This window comes from Ammospiza nelsoni, chromosome 9 (genome assembly GCF_027579445.1).
Source record: "Ammospiza nelsoni isolate bAmmNel1 chromosome 9, bAmmNel1.pri, whole genome shotgun sequence".
In the NCBI taxonomy this organism is placed as follows: Eukaryota; Metazoa; Chordata; class Aves; order Passeriformes; family Passerellidae; genus Ammospiza; species Ammospiza nelsoni.
The window spans coordinates 32,931,883-32,946,221 of record NC_080641.1 but is presented as its reverse complement, the minus strand read 5'-3'; the positions used below and the strand labels follow the sequence as shown (position 1 = coordinate 32,946,221).

The 14,339-nt window shown below is 42.8% G+C and overlaps 1 long non-coding RNA gene across 1 annotated transcript in view; it reads right to left on the bottom strand.

Annotated features, from left to right (window-relative positions):
- The window catches only part of LOC132076622 (uncharacterized), a 69,917-nt gene extending 66,766 nt beyond the window's left edge, over positions 1 to 3,151 (bottom strand). Inside the window, exon 1 of the long non-coding RNA XR_009418947.1 lies at positions 3,085 to 3,151. This is a non-coding gene — a long non-coding RNA (uncharacterized LOC132076622). The remainder of the gene's footprint in view (positions 1 to 3,084) is intronic.
- Between the last annotated feature and the right edge of the window lie 11,188 nt (positions 3,152 to 14,339).

Sequence of the window (14,339 nt, the reverse complement as noted above, 5' to 3'; positions counted from 1 at the left end):
TGAATCCCACAGATTGCAAAATTATTGCCTTAGTAAAGGAAATAAATAAAGGTAAAGGGGAGATAAGAGCTCATGCAGAGTCCTGAATTGTGGTAAGGGGGAGAGGAAAGGGATAAAACAAGCCAAAGGCACAGACACAGGAAACAAATGTAGCCATAAGATATCTTCTATCTCCCTCTTTTCTGACAGATGTCCCATTCCCAGTCCCTGGGGATTGCTTTGAGCACTCAGGAGGATAAAGCAGTTTCCTTACTTCTTCCTGCCTTGATTGAGACACTGGATCACTAACATGGAGTGTTGCTTCACTCAGGGCAGGAGCCTACTTCTCACTTAGTCCTGAAAAACAATCCCAACACTGGCATTCAGTAAAGAGGAGCCACACAACTCCCATGGTGAGGAGGGGACTGCGAAAAACCCAGGGAAGCTGCAGGGGATTTATTTTGGCTAAGCATCTTTAGGTGGTCAGGGGATGGCTGTGAGGTTTCAATACAAGCACAGAATAAAACATTAAGCTAAGAGAAAGGATGGATTTCAGAACTATCTAACAACAAACTGTGCTTTATCTCCCATTTTAAGGCTTGGAAAGAACTGACCATCCTAAGGGACATGCCACTCAATATCAAAATAACATCTCAAAGCATTTTGGAGATTTAGGTGTTGATTAATAAGACATTCAGGTTTACAAGCCAAAGAAGCTAGGGAATTCTTTTTGCCAAAGCTTTACAAGTGGCAGACAAAAAATTGCTGAGGAAGAAAGGCCTTGTAATTAAATGCTTAACTTGAGATTCAGGTTCTTCTTCTCACCTTAATGCCTGAAACACAACAAGGGGTGCCTTATATTTTTATAAACACTGGGTTCCTTACAAGGACAGGCTACAGTGTACAATTCCCAGACCTTGGCAATTGTCAGGCACCTACAGTGGGAAGAGATGCCTGACTATGCAGAAATGCCATTCCTGTGGTAAATATTTCTAAGAAAATTCAGGTAGTGGCATGGTACCCAGAATTGTGCCAGGGACCCATTTTGAGTCTATTGTGTTTGTTTCCTTGCTGAGGAAGAAAAGTGCTTTTCACCTCCCAGACCTCTCTGGGGCTTTTTCTCTTCAAGGTTTTATAGAAAACTCCTGAGCAGGAAGCTAAAACAATTACCTGAACAGAGTCAAACAGTCTGTAAACTCTGACCCTCCCAAAGAAGCATTTTTTGATGTACAGCAGCTTCCAATGCAGGAGACACCTTAGAGTTTTGTGCTGTGTTACAACACATCACACTGAAAACTCAGGTAGAACACAAAAAGAGAAAACAATCCTTACAGTGAATCCTTTTCTGGATGTTTATGGCAGCCCATAAAGTCGCTGAAACATGCCTGCCATTTTTTTAATTGTCATTTTAAATGCCAAAACCCAGAAGTCCTGCTCATATTGTAGGTGAACACAGTGTCTGCTTATGTTCAAACCCTCAGGCACTTTAAATAACTCTGCTGTACACAGAGAACGTTGTTCATGTTGTTTTTACAATTTTTGCCCGTGCAGAAGGAGCTCTGAGGTTCTGAGAACATAAATGTACGTTCATGAGCAAGGGGTGAGAGCCCAGCTGGAACCTGCCTGAGCCTTGGATCACGTTTCAGCGGCGCACGGGCCGAAAGCGCCGCTCATTTCTGGGCTCCATTTACAAGAGCTGCACATAGCAGACCCACTGATGTAAGGCACAGGTGAGTGCATGTTACAGGTCCAGCTCTGTGCCTGATCCACAGGGAATATCAGCCTGGTCCAGCCAGACTTCAGAGCCATTACTGCTGTAGCCCTGGAGGAACCTGGGCTGAACCCTGATGTGTTAGTAGAGGTGGCAGCTGCCATTACAGACTTCTGTGTGGGTTACAAATTTGGGGCATAAAATGAGGGTCTTTTTATTGATTCCAGTGAATTTCATACCAAGCCTCCATTGTTCTGGCCTAAAGAATAAACCATTAGAGAATTTATAAGCTAATTGGTTGCGTTTTTTTCTTTCAAAGATTAAACAGGAGCAGATCGTAATTTCCTTTAAATGCATCTATTATTCATGAGTATTCAGTAAGTTTTATTATGGGCTTAAAAACAACAGCATATATATCTTTATAGTCAATTCTAATCTCCTACATGGGCTGTGAAACTCACATTTTATGTTTAGATGTGATTGGCCATGAAAGTCAGAGGGTAATAAGTGTTCCCTGAGCAAAGACACAGACAGGTATCTGGCCAATGTTCATTTTTCACATTAGTTTTCTGTAAATAATCTTACATGCAATTTTGCCACTTCCTCTCCGCAGGAATCTCTGGGAGTAGGTTAGCAAACTGTGGCTTGCAGAGGGCTGACACACAGTATTTATGAACAGAGAGGAAGTAAATTAATTTCAGCATTTGATTCAACATTGGAGAAAAGCTTTTTGCAGTGTTTAATCACAGCAACAAGAGGAGGTACAGTCCCTCCTCTAGCCCAGCCTCATTAACAGGAAAAGAAAATTGTGCTGAGTTAGGACTGAAAACAAGGGGTCAAAGAAAGAGACACTTCATTTCTCAGTGTCCATCCCATAATGCCAGTCTGTAACAGCTGCCACTATTTGTAAAATGTGGACAAGAGGGATCGGTGGAGAAATGAAGCCACACACACAAGGGAACACCCTTTTTAAGCAACCACCACTTCTTGCAATGACCTGTACAAGGGTCATTTGGGGTTTTCCTTCCCTTGGACTCTGGGTTTCCTGAGAGGAAGGAGAGTTGAAATACAGGAACCAGTGGCTGCACACCATTTCCAGCAGCACAGGAGACCTTCCTCATTGACAGAGGTTTAGGAACCACATCTGAATCTCCAAACTTCCTGGTGTTCTCCCTTTGAAAGGAGGGAAGACGGGGGAGGAGATGGGTGGGGAAGGTGTCCTTTGAAAGGCCCTGCAAACACAACAAAACTGCTCCCAAACCCTCAAATCTACAGGGAAAATAATTTGTGATACAACTAGGAAAGACAAGGAGATGTTTCAGTTAACAAAACATGCTGGACTAGCAGCACACTTCTGCTTAAAAAGCTGTTTATAATGAACAACAATTACTTACAGTATTATTGCAAGACCATTACAGGACTCAGACACTGAAGAGCATCTGGTTCATCTGGGTGAGGCCTGCAAAACAGTGTCACATATCAGCAAACACCAGCAGTGATGGATTTTTTGTGAGGGCCGTTGGAAGGGGAGGAAATGTTCAAACTCTGACTGCTGAGCCACTCTGTGATCTAATCCTGGCCAGGGAGAAGAAAATCTGTCCCTCACTAGACCTGATAAGAGAAAAACTTCAATTCCCTGGATAAGAACATCAGTTTGTCTGGGTTGTGCTGCAGATCACTTTTCTCCTTTCAAAGGGTTAATGGGACCCCAGAGATAATAAATGGATTAAGCAGCTGTGTAGGTGCTCAGGAGATGAATCTAGGTTGATTTTTCACAAACCTAACCTATGCAGAGTGAGTCATAATTTGCACCTTGCGTCACTCAATAAATGGGTCTTTTAAAAGTCAACCCACTGTGAATGGGCTGTGAGCTCTCCAAAAGCAAGAATTCTGCTCTCCTGCCCACAAGAGGATCCAAAAAGCTTTTCTCCCCAGGTTACAGTGTGATGGCAATAATAGGGACCAAACAAAGAGCTCCATGTTTGTGGGTTTGCCACGTCGCTCTTTAAAGGTCCAAAGGTTTTTACTGAAACAACAGTTTTTGTTAAATGAAAGATGAATTCTTAATCATAAATGTGCATTGATTTCATGGCTGCTCCTGCTGTGCCCTGCAATGCTGCTTCTTTATTCGATTATGCCTCACATCAACTTTTTAATTAATACCTATGTGAGGAAAACCTTGAAAGTTTTGATAAATAACATCTGCTTTTGTGCATTTCAACTGTGCACTTCTGTGAGAAGGAAATGTTTCTATTTTGTAGTCAGCCGGGGGAAAGAAAAGCAAGTAGAGAGGATGTCTACATGTTCACAGGGATCTCAGCAATGGGCAGACAGAATAATCATCTTTTGTTGAATACGAACCTAACGAAAAACAAATCCAACAATACCCTTTTGTTCTGAGCAAGAAAGGCAGGGCTTTAATAGTCTTTAAACGAGATAGAAAATTTCCATCCAAATGGAACCATGGAGTAGGTAGACACATTACAATGTTTTGGAGTTCAGTGATTAAATTTAATACTGTGCCAGGCAGTGATTAGTTGATGAAGGGCGTTCAAAACTAGAATAGAAACAAGGGAATTGTGGCTCCAGTTTAGCTCTGGGCCTTTTGAGCAGTTTGGTGTTCAGCTTTCTACTTTAATAGCAGTGTCAAACAAAAAAAAAAAATTGGTTTGATTTATTTCAAAAACTCAGTACAACTGTAAACACATAAAGCTTCAGCATTCAGGGCCAGATCCCAGAAAGGATCTGAGGTACCACCCAAAGCACAGAAACACATCCTTTTCTGCTGTACTTTTCCAGCTCCCTACCTCAACGCCTGCACTCAGGGTACCAGTACATGTGAATCCCATTAGCAGGCACTGAATTTTCCCAAATCACTGTGCAAGAGACCCCTAATTAAGGCTTCTGAATCCCAGCCTCAAGCTGGGTGCCCTTATCCCTTTGCCTTAGTGCATTAATCCCCCTGGTGAGCCCAATATGACACATTGTCCTTAACACTGCACAAAGATGACAAATCCCCCTGGAGAACAGGAGAATAAATCCCTTTTAACTTGGCTGTGATCTCTCTAAGCCAGCCCAACCCAGGCCATGAGCACGTGGTGCTCTGAGAAGTCACAGCACAACCTGAGCCCAGTGAGTACAGGTACAGCAAGCTTTGCAGAGCAAGAGCAACTTCATCTCCTGGGTTTCTCAAATGGAGAATTACTCCCTAAATTCTGACCAGAGACCTTTAAAGGAATTGAATTTTTTACTTCAGTTTCTGTTCTGTCTTCATATGGACTGTTCCACCACATCCCAGCTCTCAGTGCCTGAAGTCCTGGGTAAGACTCACATAAGTATCACAAAATATAAGGAAGATTAAGCTGAGATCTTTGTGCTGCAGAAGACACGCCAGTTCTTTTCTTCTTCCTTTCCTGTCATAACCTGCTCCTACAGTCCAAGCAAAGGCCATCATCATTCTAATTTAAGCAAGTCCTCTTAAATTAATATCTATTTTGGCCCAGACCTGCTCTTTGCTGCATTAGTATAAGTCTTTTGTCTTTTAATGGACTTTCTCCAACTATATTCTGGTCTAAGCAAGATTAGAATCTTATTTTGGTGATAATTTGCAGGGTTATGCTAAAGGTCAGCATTGTGCAGGCCACAGATCTTGGTGAAATCTCATTGATTCAAGGGGGAAAGAATTTAAAGTTATGATTTACTATAATAGTAACATAATTTTTTTTAATGATAACTTGTAGATAATGTTTCAAGCTTCTCCTAGAAATTTTAAACTCCATCCATCAATTAACAATAATTAATCACCACACATATTAAGTATTCAAAAAAAGTGTGGATATGGCACTTGAGGATATGTTAGTGATGAACAGGGTGGTGGTTTGATGATCTCAGAGTCTATTCTAACCTTAACAACTCCACGATTCTGTGTTATGTGTGCTAAGTTAGTTGCAGCTTTCACTACAAGAAAGTAAAACAAAAAAGTCTAGGAAAAACTGTGTTGGAGTCTATTTAACACTTCAAATGAATGCTTGTGTAAAGCTCCTCTCAGAATCTCCATCACAGGCAACTTCCCGGACTGCCAGAAGGCCTGGGAGCTTTTCCCATCAATGTGAGAAGCAAGAGATTTGCACCTTAAGAAAAATTTCCAACTTACTCTTCTCGTATTATTTGTGCTCCAGGTGGTGGTAAGACATAAATCCTGGAAGCTCTCTCCACAATGGTCAAATGCCAAGAAATGGAGCAGTTTACTGGAACAGCAGCAGTTTCTGATGTCTTTGCAATGCCAGTTTCAACTAGAAAGGTACAATATTTTATATTCTGAGAAGCTGAGCTAGACCATTTTGGCAAAGAGTCTGTCTGCCTAGCAGGGGTGGGGTAGGTATTTACTATCTCTATAATGACTTCCTACTGCAAGTGGGTCAGGTAATTCAAATAACTCGCCAGGAGTGCCCTTGGTGGAGCCTGGTGAAGTCTCGCCTGTAAGTAAATAGTCCCTGAGCTGCACAGGGCACATCCCCTGTCATGTGATGTCTCAGCCGTTTCCTGGCACTGCCCCTCCAACAAATCCTTCACTTTATCTCCCTCCCATTGTAACAGCTTCACTGCTGAGGCTGCTGCTGCTGCACTTTCTGCTGTCAGTGGCCGGCTGTGAACTGGAAAAATACCTGCTGAAAAGACCAGTCAAGTACTTCAGTGACACCAGAGGCTCCTCCTTTCTCTGCCTCTGTTATGGGCAACCATCCAGTTTGTCAGTTCTGCTTGTCCAGCTCCAAACCAAATGTTTCAGCATCCAGCCTGCACAAATAATCAGGTTTTAAACAAAACCTGCAGCAGAAGATTGGTTTGTTGCCTGCAATCAGTGCAGGGCTTGGCTTTCCCTCATGCTGAGCCTTGATGCCTGATATTCAAACACATGGATCATGTTCCTTTTGGCATTTGGAGGGGGTAAAAGGCGTGGTGTGTGCATGGGAAATCCCAAACTCAGCAAGATGGTAGATGTGCTGCCTTGCACAGTGGTTAAAATGCTAAAGGAAAGGTTTGAAGTAATGAAATGGTAAGAAATAACTACCAGCTCCTATATGGCTCCCTGAGGCACTGTGGATGGGAAGGATGCCTGGTAGATTAGAGCTAGGAGTTGGACTCTGATCCTTTGTCCATTCCAACTCAGGATATTGTCTGATTTTATGGAATCTCCCTTTGCACTAACAGCCTCACCTGAGGGCTGCTGGGGAAGGACACACCAGTCATTAAAAGAAGCTGCAAGCATTCATTATATTCTTGTTTGCCAAAAACACAGTGGCATGGCTTGGTACACCATAAACATTTTGGGCAATGCTGTTCATATTGTACCAATAAGTAAAACCAAGCAGCAAAAAAAAAAAAGATGTTCAAAGACTCTTGTGAGCTCTGGGCTGGACTGTTGCCTTCTGGGGAACAGCTTCATGGATGTTAGCATTTTAGAGTAGCTTTTTAAAACAAAATTTCTGAAAATTAACAAGTCATTTCACAGATGAACTGTGTTATCATGAAAAGTTTTGCTTGTTTATCTTTCCAAACAAGCATGCTCCTGTAAAGAACAAATTAATGTCAATATTATTCCTAAATGTAGTTGAAAATTAATACTGTGCCCATGTGTCACTTCAAAGTACTCTGTTTTGATTTTCCCAAGGTTATCCTGATGCCTTGAGTTTTAGCTTTTATATTTTTCAGATTCTGTGCAGCTTCAGTGTGTAATTCTGAGCTTCATATGAGGGGATGGTGAGCTCTGTGCACAGAGCAGGGAGACAAAACAATTCCTGCTCCAGCTGGGCACCAAGGACAAATGATCCAAATCTCAGCCCAGGAGCACAAACCCCATGGGCTGGAGAGAGAAAAACAAGCAGGGTGGGACTGCCTGGGCTGAAGCTGGGATGGGACAATGAACTGAAAGACGCAAACAGAGCAGAACTTTTAAAAGTCAGTGACCCTGGGAGCAGTCGTGCATTTTGGTTCATCTTGGCTGGGCTCTTGTGCTGCCCAAGGTGGATCCATTGAAGCCTCCCAATAAGTCCTTACTTTATTCTTTAGCTCTGTCTAGCCTCTGTTCTAGGTCAGCTTTCACAAGGCATCAATCCCAGTGGCTTTGCCCCACAAAACAAGCCAAAAACCCAGCAGAGAATGAGTCAGGACACAGAGCTGACTCTAAGAACAGCAGCTAAGGGTGCAGCAGAACATGGGACTGGCAGAAGGAGAGAACCCTTTGCTGTAAAACTTTTACTTCAAGCTCCTCCACCTCCCATCAAGGCAAAAGGCTCTCTCAGGGCCTGGAACAGCAGACCTGACAGACCCAGGTCTGCTCTGGGCAGACGTGAGGCACCCGATGCACGCCCTGACGGGAAGGTGGCCCACAGGCCCCGGCACTTCTGAGCAGGGCTTTGAAAAGAGTTTCCAAGGGCCCTACACAAAAAGTCCTTTCAAAAGTGCTCCATAAAACACACCTGAAGAAAGCCCATTAGCTCTGTGCTCTCTGTTTAGCTCAGGTGTTGTTTTTTCACACACAGAAACACATGTACAGACTTAGTGCACCATACAATGCCCCACTAAAGGCATCAAGTGCTGGTTATAACTCCATCCAAGATCAACAAGGACTTTTTCCACAAGCAACCCTTTGTGTTTGGGAAGCCTTTGCCCTGAATTTTACTGTCTCCAAGTCAACCAACAGGTGCTCTGCAGTCAAACGTGAGCTATTTAAGTGCAACCTGCATAACAACTTCCCAGGCTGGCAGGCAACCTTAAATAGTAGTTAGGAATTGGAATGGGTAAGTTTTATGCAGACAAACAGAAACACTCCCAACAGGAAAAGAAGGGGGGGGAGGAGGAAAGGAAAATGATATCTTTCTTGGTTTCCATTTAGTTTTCTCTTTCATATGTTGGCATAATAACCCTCAAAGAAGAGAGCAAGGCTCCCCAAACCAGACGCCGTGATAATCTGACATTATACAGTGGTTGTTCTTAAAATTTTCCAGTTTTGTTTTGGACAACAACATAATGTGCTGATTGTACATGGGATATTCTCTCCACTTGCACAGAGTACAGATAGCCTTTACTGCTAATACTGAAAGTGTGTTATTTCAGACAAGTTGACTTATATTTTTTTCCCCTGGAGAAAACACTTTGGGGTAGGAAAAAGAAAAAGTGAAAAAGCCCTCTCAGCTAGATGCCAGATGTGTCATTTTGCATTGTAAAGCCACACCACAATTTATAAGCCATGCAACTGCTCATTTGTGTACCTTCCCAGATCAGATGTTTAAGTCTGTTTGTAGGATCAGTGCATTGTAAGGCATAAAATGTGATATTTATGAAGCAAAAATCATACCCATTTGAGATGCCACACAATTACTAAAGGGTGAAATGCATCCCTGCCTAAGTGTTAAGTTTCCAGGCAGTGAGGGAATTGTATTATTCAGGAGATTGTGATATTCCTGTAAGTGCCATTATTTCTGCTACTGGGATGTTTCAATCTGCATAAAAACAAACTCTTACCTCTTCTCTGTCCTCTTGCTCTCCTGTACAAGTACTGGCACTGTGGTTTATTATATTTAATCATATATATTTAGATCTGTGGGGCATGGGCAGGAGAGACACAGAAGAGACATGTTCCTGGGCACTGCTGGTTCTGAAACAAGAGAGAACAGGGAGCAAATCAAACCCCTAAACAGCATCTATGGTGTTATAATAGCAAAAAATAGATTTACTTTTATTGTGTGGTCTTAATATGTGTTATAACACACAGACATAGGAACAGCCACTCCAGTGAGAGCCAAGAGAGCTTCAAAACCCCACAGAGCATCATGGATGCAGCTGGAAGACAGACAGCACCTTTCCATGGGCAATGGGACATTTACTGGGACATGCAGATCTCTGCATGTGAACTGGCTCTGCTTGCACCAAAAAAAGGCATCTCTAGTGCACAACTGGCAGGAATTCGACAGCACAGGGAGGGCAGATGAGATCACTTCACCTGGCCTGGCCTGCCAGACAGACCCAGCTCAGCTGGGGCAGTTCTGCTCTTTGAAGACTTGCTCAGTATCAGTTGTGCAACAGTTTATCAGCGTGGGCTGCTTCCGTAGATACGGTCGTGACCCCTGAGAGTGGAAAAACTTGTTTTGTTGTAGTGGAGGGATTTTCCTGAACTAGGTTAAATAATATTTATTGAATTAAAGTCTGCAGTTGCTGGAGCTGCTCTGGATAGACAGAAGCATGGCTGAGATCTTTCTGAGATCTTTCATCTTTTCTTTCATCTGCTACAATGCAGAAAATCACCGTCTGTTCATTTTTATATTCCTTCAACCTTCAAACCAGAAACTCAGAACTGGCTTTCACTATCCCTTGATCCTTCAGACAGAGAAATCTGACAATTCCTCAAACCACAGGAAACTTAAAAATAGCACTTGTTCCAGCACAGCTACACATTGTTGTTCTTGAAATCTGGGTTAGAAAATACTTGCAGGGTCTGAAAGAGAGAAGCCTGAAGCAGAATGTCTCTATTACCACATTCCTTTATTTAAACAATTAACCCTGTGAACAGAAGAGCTCCAGAAACTGGATTTGTTATTGATTTTATCCCTTAAGACAAATTCCTACATGGATTCCCCAGTAGTAAGTGGTTTTCCTCTACTGCAATAGAAGGGGAGAGGGGGTACCACAAGAAAGAAAGACACAACTTGGGCCTCTGCACTGTATTCAACTTTTTTTTTTTTTTTTCCCACTAAACACCTGGTATTTTATTTTCAAGGCCTCAACCCTTAATTGGAAGAACAGGTTGGAAAGTTACTGGAGGAGAAATCCAGACATTTCTTTATCCTCTCTGCCCTGAAAGTTTTGTCATTCAGGGAAGCAGGTGCTGGTGAGTTGTACAGGAACCCACTGGAGTACTCTACAAAGAACTTGCAAGGATTTCTTTTGGGAAAACAGGACACAGGCCTCCCCTGGCACTAATCAATAGCCTCTACTGGATGCAGCAATTCTGTATTTATTTACCCTTCACCCTCACACTTCAGGGGGCAAGCACACTGTTTTCCCTGGAGGAGAAGTCTCACAGACTGATCTAAACTCAGTTAAAAGCTCCAGATTTGAACTCAGATGGACATGACTATGAAGGGCTCCTCCCTGCTGAACATGCCCACTGAAGGGTTTATTAGCCCATACAGCAACTGCAGCTGCCTCCTTTGTCCTTACTGGAGCACACCTGGATTTAGGGATCTCCCTGGCCAGCAAAAAAGCCACTCCCTGTTGCTGCAGTCTAACAAAACAATGAAATTAGAGCAATAGTTGTGTCACCTTAATCCAGTACAGGAACCTACAATTTCTTATTATGCATTTACCTATTTTAAGCAGTTCCTCAGCATGATACACTCTTCTCTTGCCCCTTTTCACACACTATTTGAATGACTTCCACTGCCTTTCACTTACAATCTACTTGTGAAGAGCCCGTGGTGTCTTTTTGATAATCCTTTTTAAGTACAAACTATCAACAAGGTCTGCAAGTGTCCAGACAGAAGCTATCCAGAGTGAAGAGGTTATGATTTGCAAAATGATGTTTCTTTTCCACTGTAGGTGGATCAGTATGTGTTTAGGAAAAAGTCTGCTATCTTTTGGGAATGTTTCCAGTTAACTCCATGCTAACCACATTTGATTTGCTTGGTTCTGCCTCAGGAACTGAAAGTAGCTTGGCTCCAGCATTAAATAACCGAGCAGGAAATAGCAGAAGGTTTACCATGTACAGGCTGGCCAGGGGTGGAGCGACAGATTGAACTAAAAATACAGCAAAGATTGGTTTGGGGAGATTCAGATTGGTTCCAATTTAATTAGGAGATATACAAGCTCCCAGTGCTGGTGATTAAGTTATCTTCATTGAAAACACATTGACATATTCAAATGTCACCATGCTTCAAAAAGGGAAGTGTTGAGACATAAAAGCTTAATGCCCTAAAATGAGGATCTGGTCAAAAAATGCTTTCTGCACTTTGTCAGCCCGTCCCCAGGCCCTGCAGCAGGCAGGGTGCTTCCTCTGCCCCATCCCACACACAAGAAAAAGCATTAGAGGAAACTCTTAGCTGCAGCAGAAAATTCACCAGTAGTGCTAATCTTATAAGTTTAATCATGGGTGGGGATGGTGTTGATTTTGCAGAGAAAGATAGGAATAACTTCAACATTTAGATGAAAAAGGGCAAGCAAAATACAGCGTTGCAAATTCAATATAAATATACAGATAGATTACAGATAGAAATTTTGATGAAGTTTTGGCAAAGCAGTAGTTGCAAAGTTCTTAGCAGCAGAGACTTTAGCACTAAAATATCCTTACAATCAATATTTAAAATCCTTCAAACTACTGTCCAATCTTTTAATTAACTTGTTAGAAAGATGAAATAAAAGAGTTTATGCCCTCTGATGAACACTGAGGCAGCATCAGTGCAATCAGTGAATCAAGGCAAAACCAGCAGAAAGGAAACCCAGTTTCAGAGCTGGGTAGCAAAGTCTAGGTTTGTCCCTATATTATTCTTTCAACAGTAAATATTTTACTGTCTCCCAATTGCATTCCGAACAAATGAACCCCACTCCAGATCTTAACTGGACTGCAAAAATAAAACCTCGACAGCTCATTTATTGATACAGTGAAATATCCAAACAAGTAATTTTATTGCTATGAAGGAAAATATAACAGCTGGAAAAATAAACCTCAAGCTGTCATTGAAAGTTTGGCTATAGAGACAAAAAAAAATGTGAAATGGTTGAAACAAACAGAAAAAGCCCTTCCTGAGGAATGCTGAGAATGGGGTGAGCCCCAGATGCTCTGATTCCTGGCACATCCATGAGGCTGTTCAGCTTGATGGATGGAGAGATCAGAAATCAGGTGGGAAAGTGCCCCCCTGAAAGTAAATCCACATTGTATCTAATCCACTAGGGAGGGAAACTGTGGGAAAAAATATTGTTGGCAGAGTCTGAGGCAGGAAAGCTGCCACGCTATTCTGCTGTACTTGGGAGAAAAACAGGAGCCCAGATGTTAACACAGGGTCTCCCTAGCCTGGAAAAAGGAAAGGCAAAGAATACCTATCCAAGAAAGCTACTCCTACCATTATCAGTCTTCCCAGTTCTATTTAAAGAAAGCAAAAGGGCCAGGAGAAGAAGCTGTTTTGCAGCTCTGCACAAACAGCCGCAGATAAGGGTGGTACCAGGTGTCAGCTTGCCCTGCAAAGTCACTGAAATGTCAAGGATTGTTTTTCCTCTACTCCCTTTCTCTTTCCTCCGACTGGGAACTGCCAATGTTTATTTAAAAGATATCCCTTGTATTTGGCCAGAATGCCAGCGGGGCAGACGTTAATGGATTATTCTTTGGGGCTGGCAGCCTGCCAGGGTGATAAGGATAGCCGGCCTGCCCCAAGGCCCAGGGCCGCGCCATTAACGGGGCGGCAGCGACGCAATCACCCGGCCAGATGCTCTGCTCTACTGCGTGCAGCAGACTTTAAAAGCTGCTCCAACTCCTACTTGATCTGACCTATAAAAATAATTAAATAAGTAGAGAGGCAGACACGGGCTATAGAGGGGCACTAATCCATCCTTGAGACCCAGGTCTGAAGCTTCTCTTTGGCAGTGGCGCGGAGAATTTGCTCAAACCACCATGAAGTCCCTGAGTGTTTCTGTTCACTGCTCTGCCCTTGAACTAGATCTCAACCTGGGAGCCCTGAACTCTCCTGCTAAAAGCAGCACAAGTGAGGGAGCTCATTGTACTGCTGCAGCTCAGCATGGAATGACAACAAAAGCAGAGCTGGTTTGAGCTCGGCAGGGCAGAGGAGGAGCCTGGCTCTGAGCAGCGATCCCCGCGGTAACACGGTGAATGCCACTACCCCCTGAGACGGCAAGCCTGAAAGAATGGGATATTTTGTGTCGTGAGATATATTTAGATTAACATTGTTTACTATTAATCTTCTCTGCAAAGCCCTTTCTTTCCCAACAGACAAAAAAAGCCCAGGATCACTCCACCCCTGTTATCATGTGTTTTTTGGAAGACGACCTTTTCCATGGCCCATCAGACAGCACAGACTGTAATTAAGGTGCTTATAATACAATTTAGTAAAGGCAGGAGCTGGGGCACAGTAGCATTTACTGCTGTGATTGAAAGCCTTAAAAGTTATGAGGAATTGACCAAGTAGTAATTTTTTCTGTTTGGAGCTGGCAAAAAAAGAAACTTTGTGCTCATTTGAGAAGCTGGGCTGCCACTAATGAAGTCAGAGCAAATAGAGCTGCTTTCCTGTTTCTCATGAATGCAAACAACGAAGGATTACCCTAGACAGGTGTTCCCTCCAAAAAGAAAGATGCAGCAAGATTTAGCTACCTTTTTTTTTTCCTCTGGATTTTTTTTTCTCACTTTAAACATGACAAAAGAAACCCCCAGTGTCACATACTGTTACCTCAGGAAGGTACCACAGTCCAATTTTGATGGTGACCTCACTTGGTTCAGATGTGGCCCACACTAAAATCAGGTTGAGGACATGCTAAAACCCTCATGTCAAGCTGTAAGTCATTCCATTCCAAGACTGATGGCTGATACTTCCAAAGGAAATTCAGTGCTGAAATAAAAATACATTTCTTTTCTTCTGACATTTCATTGTTC